Consider the following 12298-nt stretch of genomic DNA (forward strand, 5'->3'; position numbering starts at 1 on the left):
TTTACTGTAATTTAGAGTCTGGATCTTCACTGGTGTGTGTTATATTTACTGTAGTTTAGAGACTGGATCATCACTGGTGTGTGTTATATTTACTGTAATTTAGAGACTGGATCTTCACTGGTGTGTGTTATATTTTCTGTAGATTAGAGACTGGACCCTCACTGGTGTGTGTTATATTTACTGTAATTTAGAGTCTGCATCTTCATTGGTGTGTGTTATATTTGCTGTAGTTTAGAGACTGGATCCTCACTGGTGTGTGTTATGTTTACTGTAGTTTAGAGTCTGCATCTTCATTGGTGTGTGTTATATTTGCTGTAGTTTAGAGACTGGATCCTCACTGGTGTGTGTTATATTTACTGTAGTTTAGAGACTGGATCCTCACTGGTGTGTGTTATATTTACTGTAATTTAGAGTCTGCATCTTCATTGGTGTGTGTTATATTTGCTGTAGTTTAGAGACTGGATCCTCACTGGTGTGTGTTATATTTACTGTAATTTAGAGTCTGCATCTTCACTGGTGTGTGTTATACTTACTGTAGTTTAGAGACTGGATCTTCACTGGTGTGTGTTATATTTACTGTAATTTAGAGTCTGCATCTTCACTGGTGTGTGTTATACTTACTGTAGTTTAGTGACTGGATCCTCACTGGTGTGTGTTATATTTGCTGTAGTTTAGAGTCTGGATCATCACTGGTGTGTGTTATATTTACTGTAACTTAGAGACATGATCCTCACTGGTGTGTGTTATATTTACTGTAGTTTAGAGTCTGGATCTTCACTGGTGTGTGTTATATTTACTGTAGTTTAGAGTCTGGATCTTCACTGGTGTGTGTTATATTTACTGTAGTTTAGAGTTTGGATCTTCACTGGTGTGTGTTATATTTACTGTAGTTTAGAGTCTGGATCCTCACTGGTGTGTGTTATATTTACTGTAATTTAGAGACTGGATCTTCACTGGTGTGTGTTATATTTGCTGTAGTTTAGAGTCTGGATCTTCACTGGTGTGTGTTATATTTACTGTAATTTAGTGACTGGATCCTGGTGTGTGTTATATTTACTGTTGTTTAGAGACTGGATCTTCACTGGTGTGTGTTATATTTACTGTAATTTAGAGACTGCATTTTCACTGGTGTGTGTTATATTTGCTGTAGTTTGGAGACCAGTACCACAGTGGTTTGTGTTATATTTACTGTCGTTTAGAGATCAGATCCATAGTGCTGTGAGTAATATTTACAGTAATTTAGAGACCGGATCCTTACTGGTGTGTTATAATTACAGTAGATTGGTGACTGGATCCTCACTGTTTTATTTACTGTAATTTAGTGAATAGATCCTCATTGGTGTGTGTTATAATTATTATAATTTTGAGACTGGATCATCATAGTGTGTGTTATATTTCCTGTCATTTAGAGACCAGTACCATGGTGGTTTGTATTATATTTACAGTAGATTGATGAATATATTCTCACTGTTCAATATTTTATTTACTATAATTTTGAGACTGGATCCTCACTTGTGTTTTATATTTACTGTAATTTAGAGACTGGATTCTCACTGCTGTGTGTTATATTTACAGCAATTTAATGATGTCATAGAATCCCTACAGTGCAGAAGGAGGCAACTGGGTCCATCGAATCTGCATCGACCACAGTCCCATGTCACCCCACTGGTGTGTGTAGTATTTACAGTAATTTGAAGACTGGATCTTCACTGGTGTGTGTTACATTTACTGTAATTTAGAGACTGGATCATCACTGGTGTGTGTTATATTTACTGTAATTTAGAAGCTGGATCTTCACCGGTTTGAGTTATACTTACAGTAATTTAGAGACTGGATCTTCACTGGTGTGTGTTATATTTACTGTCGCTTAGAGACCAGTACCACAGTGTTTTCTGTTATACTTACTGTAGATTAGTGACTAGGTCGTCACTGGTGTGAGTTATATTTACTGCAGTTTAGAGACTGAGTCATCACTGGTGTGTGTTACACTTACAATAATTTAGAGACATGATCCTCACTGGTGCGTGTTATATTTACTGTAATTTAGAGTCTGGATCTTCACTGGTGCGCGTTATATTTACTGTAATTTAGAGACGGGATCCTTACTGTTATGTGTTATATTTACTGTCGTTTAGAGAGCTGTACCACAGTGGTTTGTGTTAAATTTACTGTAGATTAGTGACCGGAATCTCACTGGTGTGTGTTATATTTACAGCAATTTTGAGATATCACCTCAATGGTATTTACAGTAATTTGGAGACTGGATCCTTCCTAGTGTGTGTTAGATTCACTGTACTTCCGGAGACCAGCACCACAGTGGTTTGTGTTATCTTTACTGTAGTTTAACGATCAGATCCATAGTGGTGTGTGTTATATTTACTTTCGATTAGATACTGGATCCTCACTCTCGTGTGTTACACTCACAGTAATTTAGAGACTGTATCCTTACTGATGTGAATTATATTTATTGTAGATTAGTGACAGGATCCACATTGGTGTGTGTTTTATTTACAGTAGATTAGTGACTGGATCCTCACTGCTGAGCGTTTTATTTGCTGTAATTTAGAGACTAGATTCTCACTGCTGTGTGTTATATTTACTGTCATTTATATACCAGTAACACAGTGGTTTGTGTTAAATTTACTGTAATTTAGAGACTGAATGCTCACTGGTGTTATATTTATTGCAATTTAGAGACTGGGTCATCACTGGTGTGTGCTTTATTTACTGTAGTTTTGGACACCAGTGCCACAGTGGTTTGTGTTATATTTACTGTAGGTTAGATACTGGATCCTCCCATGTTTGCGTTATAGTTTAGAGATCAGAACCATAGTGGTTTGTGTTATATTTACTGTTTTATAGAGACTTCACCTCACTGGTGTGTGTTATATTTATTGGGCCCGATTCTCCCATCCTGACGCGCACATTTTTTGACACGTCTGAATGGGAGAATCGCATGTCGGCCATTTCTGGCCTGGAGACCGGTGGGAAGAGAGGTAAGTAATTTAAATCTTTTCTTAATGTATTTTAAATCTCATTATTGGGCCCAGCCTGGACTTCTCCGGGCCTGATAGCACCTCCCACTAGGAGTATTTTACTCCGGTGGGGTTCAGAGTAGCTCCCCACTTGCAGGGAACTAGCGGGAGACACCGCCGGAGTGAAGGGGGGGCAATTGGGGCCCCCCAGTGGCTCGGGCAGTGGGGGCGGGTGTCCCCTAGGCATGGGCACCCTGGCAGTGCCAGCCTGTGCCCAGGCACTGCTCAAGGGGCAAAGTGCCCATGTCCAGGGGGCACCATCACAGCCCATTGGGCATCGGGCAGTGCCAAAGGGGTGGGGCCTTGGGGGAAAGGGGGAGCCTAGGAGTGGGGCTAGGTAGGCCTAGGGGGCAGGGACTAGGGGGCGGTCTGTGGAGGTGGAGGTCCTGCTGCCACTCAGCATTGGGATCAGCCGGGGCTGGAGTGAGGCCAGTGATCGGGGTGGGCTGAGGGGAGGGGGGTGGTCTGCCAAGAGGGTGGGGGGGAGGGGTGTCTGTGTCCGGGGGGTGGTCAGCGGAGGAGGGGGGGGCTGCTGGGGTGGGGGGATCGCCACTGCCGGGAGGGGGGCTAGAGATTGGGGCTCTCCGGAAAGGGGGGTGGTCCGGGCTGGCCCAGGAATGTTTGTGTATGCCGCGATTGAGCAATGGGTTGGTGGGGGGAGGTGGCTGGAGGGGCAGCACTGCGAGGGTCCCAGGCTGGCCAGCAAACGGGGAGACTGACAGATCGGGGCAACGGTGCAATTTGCAGAGTTCCAGAGCTGTCAGACTCCGGCACCGTCCCCCAAGCTTTTAATGAGATTCATGATTCATGTGCCTGCATGGCACAGAGTGTACAGATTCGGGTCTGAAGTTGAACTGAAAAAACAGTCGTGATTAACACCAGTTTTCTCACCAATTTAGCACTTTTGGGAGGATCGCTCCATTGTAATTTATAGACTGAATCCTCACTGTGGTATAGATACTCAAATTGATACATTTGATCCTCACTGGCATGTATTATATTAATATATAGAAACCAGCTCCACCGTGGTTTGTGTTAAATTTACTCTAGATTAGTGACTGGATCTCACTGGTGCGTGTTATATTTACTATAATATAGAAACTGGATCCTCACTGGTTTGTGTTATATTTATTGTAGGTTAGAGTCATAGAGGTTTACAGCATGGAAACATGCTCTTCGGCCCAACTTGTCCATACCGCCATTTTTTTAAAACCCCGAAGCTAGTCCCAATTGCCCGCATTTGCCCCATATCCCTCTATACCCATCGTACCCATGTAATTGTCTAAATGCTTTTTAAAAGACAAAATTATACCCGTCTCTACTATTACCTCTGGCAGCTTGTTCCAGACACTCACCACCCTCTGTGTGAAAAAATTGCCCCTCTGGACACTTTTGTATCTCTCCCCTCTCAGCTTTAACCTATGCCCTCTAGTTTTAGAGTCCCCTACCTTTGGAAAAAAATATTGACTATCTAGCTGATTGGTGCCCCTCATTATTTTATGGACCTCTATAAGATCACCCCTCAGCCTTCCACGCTCCAGAGAAAAAAGTCCCACTCTATCCAGCCTCTCCTTATAACTTAAACAATCAAGTCCCGGTAGCATCCTAGTAAATCTTTTCTGCACTCTTTCTAGTTTAATAATATCCTTTCTATAATAGGGTGACCAGAACTGTACACAGTATTCCAAGTGTGGCCTTACCAATGTCTTGTACAACTTCAACAAGATGTCCCAACTACTGTATTCAATGTTCTGACCAATTAAACCAAGCATGCTGAATGCCTTCTTCACCAGTCTGTCCACCTGTGACTCCACTTTCAAGGAGCTACGAACCTGTACCCCTAGATCTCTTTATTCTGTAACTCTCCCCAACGCCCTACCATTAACTGAGTAAGTCCTGCCCTGGTTCGATCTACCAAAATGCATGACCTCGCATTTATCTAAATTAAACTCCATCTGCCATTCGTCAGCCCACTGGCCCAATTGATCAAGATCCCGTTGCAATCTGAGATGACCTTCTTCACTGTCCACTATGCCACCAATCTTGGTGTCATCTGCAAACTTACTAACCATGCTTCCTAAATTCTCATCCAAATCATTAATATAAATGACAAATAACAGTGGACCCAGCACTGATTCCTGAGGCACACCACTGGTCACAGGCCTCCAGTTTGAAAAATAACCCTCTACAACCTTCGTCTGTCTTTTGTCATCAAGCCAATTTTGTGTCCATTTGGCTACCTCACCCTGGATTCCGTGAGATTTAATCTTATGCAACAATCTACCATGCGGTACCTTGTCAAAGGCCTTGCTGAAGTCCATGTAGACAACACCAACTGCACTGCCCTTATCTATCTTCTTGGTTATCCCTTCAAAAAAGTCAATCAAATTTGTGAGACATGATTTTCCACTCACAAAGCCTAATCAGTCCTTGCGTCTCTAAATGCCTGTAGATCCTGTCTCTCAAAATACCTTCCAATAACGTATCCACCACAGATGTGAGTCTTACTGGCCAGTAGTTCCCAAGCTTTTCCCTGCAGCCCTTCTTAAACAAAGGCACAACATTTGCCACCCTCCAATCATCAGGCACTTCACCTGTGACTAGGGGCCCGATTTAATCATCGCGTTGCTCCCGTTTTCGGGCACAAAAGCTTGGTAAAGTTGGGCGCGAGGCAAGTAGCTCGATCCGTGCCTGCCTCCACGCCAGTTCCCCCTTTGCTAAGGCCTGAAAATGGCCGCAATCGGAACTGCGATGGCCATTTAAATACATTTCCATGCATTTAAATTGACTTAATGGGCTGCACGCCCAACTTTACCGACACTTCTCCCTTTACCAATGCGTTTGCCCATCCAGTATCGGCACGAATCAGACATGCTCCATATAAGTCCGATTTGGGCGCTCCAGTTAGTGAGGAGGTAGGTGCCTAGCTTTCGACGGCCCTCTGCTTAAGATCGTGGAGGGGGTTGGGGCGGGGGGGAAGCTGGGTCCGCTGCCACTCTTCTTGAGATTTATTGGGAGGGGGGTCTGCTGCCACTCTGGCTAAGATCAGTTAGGGGAAAGGGGGGTCCGCTGCCACTCTGCCTGAGATTGGTGGTGGGGAAGGGGGGTCCGCTGCCACTCTGCCTGAGATTGGTGGTGGGGAAGGGGGGTCCGCTGCCACTCTGCCTGAGATTGGTGGTGGGGAAGGGGGGTCCGCTGCCACTCTGCCTGAGATTGGTGGTGGGGAAGGGGGGTCCGCTGCCACTCTGCCTGAGATTGGTGGTGGGGAAGGGGGGTCCGCTGCCACTCTGCCTGAGATTGGTGGCAGGGGAAACGGGTCCACTGCCACTCTGCCTGAGATCGGTGGCGGGGGAGGTGGGTCCACTGCCATTCTGCCCGAGATCAGTGGAGGGAAAGGGGGGAGGGGCCCACGATTGGTCTGGGTGGCGGAGGGGTTGAGAGGGGTAAGGGGGTCAGTAATGCTGTGGGGTGGGGCAATGCCTGTGGAGGCCAGGGGGAGGCATTATCTGGCCTGGGAGGGATATGGCAGGAGAACAGCATTCTATCATTTTTTTCCTGCGCATGTGCAGTTGGAGGCGCCGATCGGAGCTGCAGGGTTTTGGGCAAGTTAAGCCCCGCCCACAGGCTTGTGCAGCGCGATTCGGACTCGCTGTTATTTTTACAGGCAGAGTGCGTATGGGGGCACATCAGAATGGTTCTTAAAGTCAGATCTGAAACACTCCCAGTTTCAAGTCCGCCCAACACTTTGAATCAAAATAGTAAAATAGGGCCCTAAATCTCAGTAGTGAGTTTTATTATTACTGTACTTTAGTGACTGGATTCTCAAAGGTGTCTTTTATATTTACTGTAATTTAGAGACTGGATCCTTACTGGTGATATATTTACTGTAATTTTGGACACCAGTACTACAGTGGTTTGTGTTATATTTACTGTAGTTTAGATACTGGATCCTCACGTTTGTTATATTTACTGCAGTTTAGAGATCAAATCCATAATGGTTTGTGTTATATTTACTGGTGTGTGTAATATTTATTCTAATTTATAGACTGAATCCTCACTGGTGGAGGGGTATAGATACTGTAATTTATACACTGGATCCTCACTTGCGTGTCTTATATTAATGTCATTTCTAGACCGGTTCCATAGTGGTTAGTGTTAAATTTACTGTAGACTAGAGACTGGATCCTCACTTTTTAAATTTACTGTAGGTTGGATATTAATCCACAGTGGTGCATTTTATTTTTACTGTAGTTGAGAGACTGTATCCTCACTGGTGTGTGACTGGATCCTCACTGGTGTGTGACTGTATCCTCACTGGTGTGTGACTGGATCCTCACTGGTGTGTGACTGGATCCTCACTGGTGTGTGACTGGATCCTCACTGGTGTGTGACTGGATCCTCACTGGTGTGTGACTGGATCCTCACTGGTGTGTGACTGGATCCTCACTGCTGAGCATTTTATTTGCTGTAATTTAGTGACTAGATCCTCATTAGTGTATGCTATATTTACTATAATTTAGAGACTGGATCCTCACTTCTGTTTTTATTTACTGTAATTTAGAAACTGTGTCCTCACTGGTGTGTGTTATATTTACTATAGATTAGTGACTGGATCCTCACTGGTGTGTGTTATATTTACTGTAATTTGACGGGATCCTCACTGGTGTGTGTTATATTTACTGTAATTTAGAGACTGGGTCATCACTGGGGTGTGTTATATTTACTGTAATTTAGAGAACTGGGTCATCACTGGTGGGGTTATATTTAGATTAGTTGCTCACTGTTGAGTGTGATATTTGCTGTAATTTAGTGACTGGATCCTCACTGATTTGGCTTATATTTACTATGGTTTAGTCACTATACTTTCATTGGCGAGGGCTATATTTGCTGTAGTTTAGGGACTGGATCGTCACTGGCCTGTATTTTGTTTACTGTAATTTATAGAGAGGATCCTAACTGGAATGTATTATAGTTACTGTAATATAGTGACTCCATCCTCACTGGCGCATGAGATTATATTAAATCTAGTTTAGAGACCGTATCCTCAACTGGTTTGTCTGATGTTCACTTTAGGTTTGAAACTGGATCCTCAGTGTTATATTTCCTGTAGTTTAGAGAGTGGATCCTCACTAATATGTTATATTTACTGTAGTTGATGCCTCGTCCTCAATGCTGTGCTTTATTTATTGTGAATTCGGACTGGATCCTCACTGGTTTACTTAATATTTACTGAGATTTAGAGGCTGGATCTTTACTGGTGGGTGATATATTTACTGTGGTTTACAGACTGGATAGAGTGTGTTATATAAACTCTAGGTTTGTGAACTGGAATCTAATATAACACAAACTAGTGAGGATTCAGTTTCTAAGTTACAGTAAATATAAAGTAAACCAGTGAGGATTTGGCCTCCAAACTACACACACCAGTGAGGATCTAATCTCTAAACAAGACATTATATAACACCACACCAGTGAGGATTCAGTTTCTAACCTATAATAAATATAACACAAACTAGTGAGGATCTAGTCTCTAACTACAGTAAATATAACATATACCAGTGAGGATCCAATCACTGAACTACCATAACTATAATGCCACAGAGTGAGAATACAATGACTAAATTACATTAAATCATAGAATAGAATCCGTACAGTGGAGAAGGAGGCCATTGAGTCTCCACCGACTCTCCGACAAAGCATCATTCACTTCACGAAACTACAATAAATATAACCCACACCGGTGAGAATGCAGTCATTAAACTACAGTAAATACAACACATAACAGTGGGACTTCAGTCTCTAAATTATTGTAAATATAACCCAAACCAGTGAGGATCCAGTCACTAAATTACAGCAACTATCATGCTCACCCATGAGGATGCAGTCACTAATCTACAGTAAATATAACAGTTTTGTGACTGGATCATCACTCATTTGTATTATATTTACTGTCGTATAGATGCTGGATCTTCACTGGTGTGTGTTATATTTACTGTAATTTAAAGACTGGATCATCATTGATGTGGTGTTATACTTACTGCAGTTTCATGACTTGTTCCTCAATTCTGTGCTATTATGAATTAGACTGGATCCTCACTGGTTTACTTAATATTTTTTTGAGGTTTCGAGACAGGATTCTCACTGTATATTTGTGAATGGACTCTAATTGGTATACATTATATTTGCTGTAGTTTCATGACCAGATCAAGACTGTTGTGTTATATTTATTGTAGTTTCGGGATTGGATCATCTCATGTTTGTGTTATACTTACTGCATTTTATATCTGGATCCTAACAGATATAATGTTTACTGTTTTTTAGAGACTGGGTCCTCACTGATGTGGGTTAGATTTAATGTAATTTAATGACTGGATCATCAATGGTTTGTGTTGTATTTACTATAGTTTCCAGACTGGAACCTCACCGATGTAATATTTACTGTTTTTTAGAGGCAGAATCCTTACTGGTCTGTGTTACATTTACTGTGATTTCGAAGCTGGACCATCACTGTTGTGTGTTATATTTAAGATAGTTTAGACTGGATCCTCAGTGGTGTGGGTTATATTTACTGCAGTTTAGAGACTGGATGTTCATTGGTATATGTTATATTTACTGTTGTCTAGAGACTCGACCTCACTGGTGTGGGTTATATTTAATGTAGTTTAGTGACTGGATCATCTCTGGTTTGTGTTATATTTCTTGTAATTTATAGATTGGTCCTCACTGATTTTTGTGATATGCGCTTTAGGTTAGAAATTGGATTCTCTCTGGTTACTGCACCTAGACACTGAATCTTCACTGGTGTGCGTTGTATTTGCTGTTGCATAGAGATTGGATTCTCAAAGGTGGCTGTATATTGTTTGTAGTTCAGTGACTGCATCCTCAATGCTGTGTGTTATATTTAATGTAGCTGAGACTGGATCCTCATTGGTGTGTATTATATTTACTGTACATTAGTGACTGGATCCTCACTGTTAAGCATTTTACTTGCTGTAATTTAGTGACTAGATCCTCACCAGTGTGTATTATATTTCTTGCAGCATAAAGACTGGATCCTCACTGGTTCGTGTTAGATTTATTGTAGTTCAGTGACTGGTTCGTCACCAGTGGTGTTATATTTACTATAATTGAGAGACCAGATCCTCACTAATGTGTGTTTTATTTTGCGTAATTTACTGACTGGATCCTTACTGCTTTATGTCATATTTACGGTATTTTAGAGGCTGAATCCTAACTAGTCATAAATTTACTGTTGTTTAGTGACTGGATCCTCACTGGTTTGTTATATTTACTTTAATTTTGTGTTTATTGAATTGATCCACTTACAGTGATTCATATATTTGATTCCAATCTCTATGCCTTATATTTATCTATATTTATTTTGTGTATTGACTATAGCCTCATGGAGGACTTTCTTTTGTGCTATTTGTTTTGGTCCGGTCCTCACTAGTGCCTGTGACCCAGCAGTTTATTGACTATATCTTCTTTGGTGCAGGTTATATTTGCTGTAGTTTAATGACTGGATCTTCACTGTGTTACTTTTCTCCAATGGGAAATTGTGTTTTCACTGGCATGTGTCAAATTAAGCAAGTTCAGCCAATAGAATTTAAGTTGTATATTTGTCAAATTTAACATAATTTATTGTCTGGCTGCTCACTCATGCTTCACAATTGGTCTAATGACTAGGTGCTTATTTGCGTGCATTTGTGCCCGAATCTTCAGTGGTATGCTAGCTTTACTGCAATTTATTGGCTAGATAGGGACGGCATGGTGGTGCAGTGGTTAGCACTGCTGTCTCATAGCACCAGGGACCCAGGTTCAAATTCGGCCTTGGGTGACTGTCTGTGTGGAGTTTGCATGTTTTCCCAGTGTCTATATAGGTTTCCTCTGGGTTCTCCAGACCAAAGATGTGCAGGTTAGGTTAATTGGCCATGCTAAATTTTCCCTTCGTGTCCAAAGATGTATAGGTTAACTTGAGGTTTTTTTATTAGTGCCACAATTAGGCCTAGATTAACGCTGCAATGAAGTCACTGCAATGAAAAGGTTAGGGGGACTATTGGGCTAAATGTGAGGGGTTATGGGGATAGGGCCTGGGTAAGATGCTCTGAGAGTCGGTGCAGACTCGATGGGCTGAATGGCCTCCTTATACAGATTATTTGAGATACTCACTGGCATGTGTTACATTGACAGTAATTTACTGAGTAGCTCCTTAACGCCTTGAGGATATGTTCACTGCAACTCTGGGACCTATTAATGAGTAAAATGGAGATTAGGGAATGAATTATCAAGTCAGCATCTTTATGAAGATGTTTTTTTTGTTGATTATGGTCTTGCCTTATCCTTTGTTTGGAAGTGTCTGTCTACACTTCCAGCTGCTTTGGAAAAGCAACCAGCATAACCAGGTCCCCACACACCCCGGACGTATTCTCTTCCATCTTCTTCTGTCGGGAAAAAGATACAGCAGTCTGAGGTTACATACCAACCAACTCAAGAACAGCTTCTTCACTGCTGCCATCAGACTTTTGAATGGACTTACCTTAAATTGATCTTTCTCTACACCCTAGCTATGACTGTAAAACTACCTTGCCTTTCCTTCTCTATAAATGGTATGCTTTGTATGGCACGCAAGAAACAATACTTTTCACTGTATACCAATACGTGTGACAATAATAAATCAAATGTGTTTTCTTCGGTTTAAAAGTTGTGTTCAAGGAGCTAACAAACTTGCATAATCAGAGCATAAGCATCCACTGTTTGACCAGCGTATATCTCCAATATGTTGAAAAATAATGCTGGATTGATTTGGGAGTCAAGGGTAATGGGGTACAGGCAGGAAAGTGGAGGCCGAATAGTCTGTTCTTGCTCCTATCATTGTGATCTAGGACATCTGCTTTAGACCATCGTTCATTTCAAAACCACTGCTAGACAATGAACAATAGCAATCTTAATTGGCTGGCCAAGTTTACAGGTGTTGTAGCACAAGTCACTGAATGTTGGATGTACCCCGTACTAACTTGGAAGATCAATGGTGGGATGTTTGGAAGAATTGGACCAAGTTCAGAATCCACTTGAGTTGTCGGTTATGAAGCTATGGAAGCGTGTTGTTCTGCATTGCTTTTGCTCAGGAAATTGTGGATTGCTTTTAATTTTGTTTTTTTTTGACACTGGCTAATCAGATCCTACATTTTATGCTCATGTTTTAGGTAGAATGCAGCATTTCCTTAACACATCTTGGGGGTTAAATGCACCGCCCAGTCTGCTGA

General features: G+C 42.0%; 1 long non-coding RNA gene across 1 annotated transcript in view; it reads right to left on the reverse strand.

Moving 5' to 3' along the window:
- The window catches only part of LOC144497006 (uncharacterized), a 29052-nt gene that overhangs the window by 16217 nt on the left and 537 nt on the right, over positions 1-12298 (reverse strand). Inside the window, exons 2-3 of the long non-coding RNA XR_013498497.1 lie at positions 11370-11476; positions 11205-11282 (exon numbers count right to left, since the gene is read on the reverse strand). This is a non-coding gene — a long non-coding RNA (uncharacterized LOC144497006). The remainder of the gene's footprint in view (positions 1-11204; positions 11283-11369; positions 11477-12298) is intronic.

Source organism: Mustelus asterias, chromosome 8, assembly GCF_964213995.1.
Source record: "Mustelus asterias chromosome 8, sMusAst1.hap1.1, whole genome shotgun sequence".
NCBI lineage: Eukaryota > Metazoa > Chordata > Chondrichthyes > Carcharhiniformes > Triakidae > Mustelus > Mustelus asterias.